This window comes from Arachis duranensis, chromosome 1, assembly GCF_000817695.3.
Source record: "Arachis duranensis cultivar V14167 chromosome 1, aradu.V14167.gnm2.J7QH, whole genome shotgun sequence".
In the NCBI taxonomy this organism is placed as follows: Eukaryota; Viridiplantae; Streptophyta; class Magnoliopsida; order Fabales; family Fabaceae; genus Arachis; species Arachis duranensis.
In genome coordinates, this window is record NC_029772.3 from 98,345,055 (window position 1) to 98,351,012 (window position 5,958).

The following is a 5,958-nucleotide window of genomic DNA, read 5'->3' on the forward strand; positions in this document are numbered from 1 at the left end:
TTTAATTTATTATAATCCATCTTGAATAAAAATTATCAAATATAAATTTTGTTAATATCAATTCACTCTTAATTAAAATTAATTTTATAAAATTAATTTTATATAAATTTTTATTTACAAATATTAATCCAAACATATTAGTATAATTGGCTTTTGTTCATTTTGCAAATTTATAAAAAAAAAATCATTATTCTTTAATGTTATTTGTCAGTTGTAAAAAATTGCTATTATTATAGGTACTAAATTTCAACCATAACTAATATTAATGTATTATATAACTTTTTTATATAAAAACTAATTTTTGATTAGATCAAACCAAATTATTAACGATCTCCTTGTATTTTGAAAAAAAAAAATATTCAAGCTCTAATATTTTTCTAAAATTATTATACATTTCTTGGTCCATGAACACGAAGCTTAATAACTAGGGTTTGGCAGTATTTGTTCTGTTTCAATGAATGTGGGCTGGTCTTCACGTGGGAGGTGAGATCCACCGCTTGACTATAGAGGCATGAACGTACGGTTTTAAAACAGCTCTTATTCCCTTCCATCTCCCCCAATTCCTTCCATGTTTCTTCTTTTTCTGACACGTTGATTTTTCTTTCTCTTCTAGTTTTAGCTCAATTTTTTTTTCATTAACTAAATCTGTTTTTTTTTTTATTTATCTATCAAATATGGAGGGCAATGCATAATTAATGCATATTTAATTAATCTTATCTAATGGTGTGGGACGAAGAATTTAAATCCCTACTATCATTATAAGAGGTTGAGTGGTGACTATGGTTGAAAAAATGTTAAAGGTTAGAATTTATATATAAATATATGTAATTTAATTTATTTTTTATGTGTACTCAGTTAATTTATTTATTTTAATATTTATAATTTTATACATATATAATATTTATAATTATATATTTATTATATCAAATTTTACTTAATTATTTTAGTAACAGTTGAGAAATGAAAAATAAAATAAACAACAATTAAAAAATATAAAATAAACTTTAAACCATCTTGAGTTGATTTTCTATTGTCTTCAAAAAGATATTTATTTTTATTTTATTCATATCCCTTACTTACAATTCATAATTTTTTTCATTGATTATTCTCTTCTAAAATAACGTATTTGATATCAAATGCGATATTCTATTTCAACATTTGGGTCCACAAATTATACGAATGCAATTTTTTTCATTCATCGTAATCATAAATAAGGACAAACTCGTAATATTACTTGAAAATAATAAAATATCGTCAAGCCACTTTAACCCTACTGATAAAAATTTGATTTGTGATTGTTTCACTTGAATTAACTAAACAATATTTATATTTAGTCTTGTATGTAATTATATATCTATCCATATACATTTGTATTCCATTATTTTTAATATGTTATTGTATCTAATTTCTCCAGATACGAGGATGAGAGGGTATAGAACAATGCCATCGCTAATTAAGATGAGAATTTCTTTATAAATAGGGTGGAAATTTTAAATTCATGCGCAAGGGTAAACATAATTTCCATTTTAACGTTTCTAGTAATTCTTTTTCATATCTACGTAACCTAAAGAAAGGTGACAAATAATTAATGCCGTGTTTTTGTTTTCCTCGGAGAAAGCTGATTCCTAATCTTTTCATCGTATGTCATTGATTTTTTAATATATACTACGTATGAAGTTTATTTAGCTGAAAATAGATTTTTTTAAAAGTTTAGAAAATTATCTATAATATTTTTTTATGTATATCACTAGACCAACCGTCATATATCTGTAAAATTGTTAATTTTTTTGCCTACAACCACAAAATTGATGCCACCGTTTACCTTATTACCCAACCCGCTACCTTAATTTCATTAACAATATTATGAGCCTACGAAGAGAAATCAAATTAAATAAAAGGTGAGAGTGAAAGTAAAAGTGAAAGTGATACAAGCATGAAATATCTACTGTTCCAAATCAATCATTACTTTTTATTTGCGGTGTATCGCCACGTATATTAGACATATTAATTAATAAATTTCGTTAATATGTACCCTAAAAATATAAATAAAAAATATTATAAAAAATATTTTATAAAAATTGTTAAAAAAAACAAATATTTTTATATTTTTAATACATTAAATATATTAAAAATATTAAAACAATTTATTATTATATTTTTAAAAATTATTTTTAAGATATAAATTAAGTAAAATTTTAATTAATTGCACTTAAATTTCTTTTTTTTTTTCATTGTGATTAATGCACTACAATATGGTAACGTTTGTTTTTAAAGATAAAATAAAATATGACAGAACATGACAGAACATGACACTGAAATAGAAATAATAGTACGAAAATATTAAAAATTATTGTTTGTGTATTGTGTTTGGATACGGTGTACAAGACACTAATGTAATGTCCAGTATTATGTTTGGATACATATGGATAAGACTAAAATATTATATGAAATGACTAAAATAGTCATATGATTCCAAATTTTCTGCATAAAATACAAACTAATTTAATAGAGAATGAAAATAAAACTTGAAAAAAATGTTTGAAGGGGCCAAAAATTTTAATAAAAAATTATATAATAATATTTATATTAAAATAAAATTTATAAATATAATTATTTTATTTTTAAATCTATTATTAATATGTAGGAATACATATTATAAATATTAACAAAAAGTTAAATCCGAATTTGATTAATAAAAAATTCCCTTTAGGTTAATAAGCTAAATTAATTTAAAAAAAATTAATTTAAAAAAATCCATTTTTACATGAAAAAAAACTAGTTTTTGCACATAAAAATCTATTTTTATTTAGAAAGCCAAATTTTTTTATCTAAAAATTGATTTTTCTTTTTAAAAAATTGATTTTTTTAATTATATAAAATCAATTACAATTTATAAATTATTTTTTAGTATTTTAAAAGATCAATTTTATCTTTGATAATATTTATCTTTCAAAAATTTTAAGACTAATTATTTTTATTACAAATCAAATAATATAATACAAAGTTAAAATGATATTGAAGTAAAAACGATAAGAAGGAATGAATTATCCAACCTAATAAAAAAATTTATAAAAAAAGAGTACTTGAAAAAAAAAAGAGTACATTTCTGAGAACAATGCAAGTTAGGAAAAATAAAAAAAAAGTAACTGTGGAATAATAAAAAATATTTATGGACAAAATAAAAAAAATCTTAAAAAAATTTGTGTCCCTCTTCTAAATTTTGTGTCCATTATTATTTTTCGTAAAAAAATGAATACAAAAATATAAAAAATTGTCTCAAAGACAAAATATATTCAGTATCTATATTTTTATTTTTAAACACTTTTTAAAATTATGTTGTCCATATTTTCATATCTTATTTCCAAAAACAGACGCTACCATTTGAGATTGCACCACTTTTAACTTACGTGGCTGTGACGTGTTACATATAACGGAAAGTCAGCAACTAGGTGATAAACTTTCGAGTTAGTATCACGGTGTTACTAGTTCCCTTGCTGACATAAATAACTCTTTTTTCTGATGTGTGGTGCCACTTACAGGTTTTTCAGACACGCGTTCAAGTACGTGAAACTCACGCGATCTAATGGTCCTTTTCCTTCTTGGCTTCTTCGTACTAGTGCAAGTACTCTTTATTGGTTTTTGTTGCAATGCGCCCCACCATAACTTCTCCTTCGCTCAAAATAGGAGTAACGAATTTTTAATATGGTGGTTCAGAGGTTCACTAAAGTAATTTTTAAAATATATGTTAAGATTATTATTCAAATTTTTTAATTTTTATTTGGTATATCTAAATTTTATATTTTAAAAAATACATGATAAATATGTTAAAAATTTAAGTTTTATATAATTTTTATAACCTATTCAAATCTAACAAAATAAAAATACCAATAATTTTGGTGCTTCATCTCATATCTAACATCTCTCTCCGTGTCGTAATAGCGATTAACAATAATCAATTAATAATTAATAATTTTTTTATATTTTTAATATGCAAGAGGTAAAAATGTTGGAATAACTAAATTTATATTTGGTCTAATTTAATGTGTCACAAAATAATTTTATTCTATTTTAAAAATCTAAATTTATTAATAAATCAAATTTAGCATCGCAAATTAATCAAATTAACATATAAGACCAACATAAGTTTAAGAATGCCAATATAGAGGAATAGAGATGACAACCCTCCCTTTTTTATCCCATATAACCACAAATTTCTTCTCATTTTCTATGATAGAAAAATATTTATCTCCATCATATTTTCTATGGAAAAATATGATTTTACTGAATTAAAAAAAACACCCTTAATTTCATAAGGCGTCACTTTACGACCCATAATGTTAAGTTCAGTATTGTTAAAGCTCAAAACTTATTCTTAGGCACGTAGAAAGGGTTGTCACAGATGTCTTGACAAATGTTAGAAAAAAAGAAAAGAGAAAGTATAAAGAGCCAATGAAATATTTGTACAATATGGATAACAAAGGTTTAAGAAATATTAGAAATACAAGCATTAGTGTTATCTTTTTCATCAGTGTAAGCTTTTGAGATCAGTGACATGATGACATGATATCGTAGCTCTAAATCTAAAAAAACAAAAATTCAATTTTAACCTTAAAATCAACTAAAACTTTTAGAATGAGTGATTCGATCTATTTATTTTAAGAATTTCGGTACCACGATAATTCCTCTTGAGCAAGCACTTTTTTATACTCTTTGCACAGACGAAATTGCAAATGTTTCAAGTAATAGTTAACTCTATTAGGCAATGAATTTGCAATACAAAGTCTAAAGAGAATTTTTTTTCTTTAAAAAATTTTCAAAAACGGAATTGTTCTGGTCACAAGAAAATAGAACGGTCTTTTTTCTTTATTGCCCATGGTATTTTGAAATAATTAAAGACAAAAGGGGGCGTGATCAAATTTGAGTATAGGAAGTTGCTTAATAAAGTTATTTAAAAATTAGATTTGTCAATCTGAATTTCTAATAACACGATCTAGCCTAACTACCAAATTACCTCTCTTTCAAGTAAAAGGTCAGCTCATAGAATTTAAATCAACCAAATCACAGTCGAAGACGCAATCCTAAAAATAGCACTACCACATCTTTTATGGTCATGAAAATAACATTAAAATCACTTAAATACCAGAGTTTTAATGTTATCTTCCAAATGCCTCAAATTATTTCACAGAAGTTTTCTGTTCCCTTTTTGAAGACTATCGTATATAGCTTTGAGTAACAAAAGAGCAGAATTATTATAAAATACCAAAAGATGAATGAATTGACTATTATGACCTAAAATGTCAACATTTCAAATACTCGAATCCAATAAAACTCAGATACCGCCAGAATGGTCACTAGCCTGCCTCTTCACAAAAAACTATCAAAATCTAACTTATTCTTAACTTCCTTTTTCCAATCCCACTTAGATGAGTTTCAAAAAAGAGCAGAAAATTTGCATCAAATTTACGTCTTTAAATTTCTAATTAACGAAGAAAATCATTTAATACCAATACCTCTACAATTCCAACTGATAATATTAAATATTCATAAGGGAGATATAAAAGGGGAAGGTAATGAAAAACTTGGATATCATTTTTGAGCATTCGACTTTTATTTCAGGGTGAAAACTCAGGTGCAGTCGACTTTACGTGAAATTGATAGTTGAGAATCGTTAAAAAAAATTAATTAAATTAATCAAATCATCTAACCGCTATCAGTTATCAACGTGAAGTCAACTGCACCTAACTTCTCACCTTATTTCAGACCAAATGGTCCCAGAAAAAAAGCTCGCTGCCATCTTATATAAGTGATTCATAAATTAATTAGTATTAATTTTTTATAACTAAAAATAATTGTAAAATAATTAATTAATAGAATATACCAATTAAATAATAGTAAAAATAAAAAATTTAATTCATAATTTCACAAAATAATTTTTAAAAAGATAATTATACATTTAAT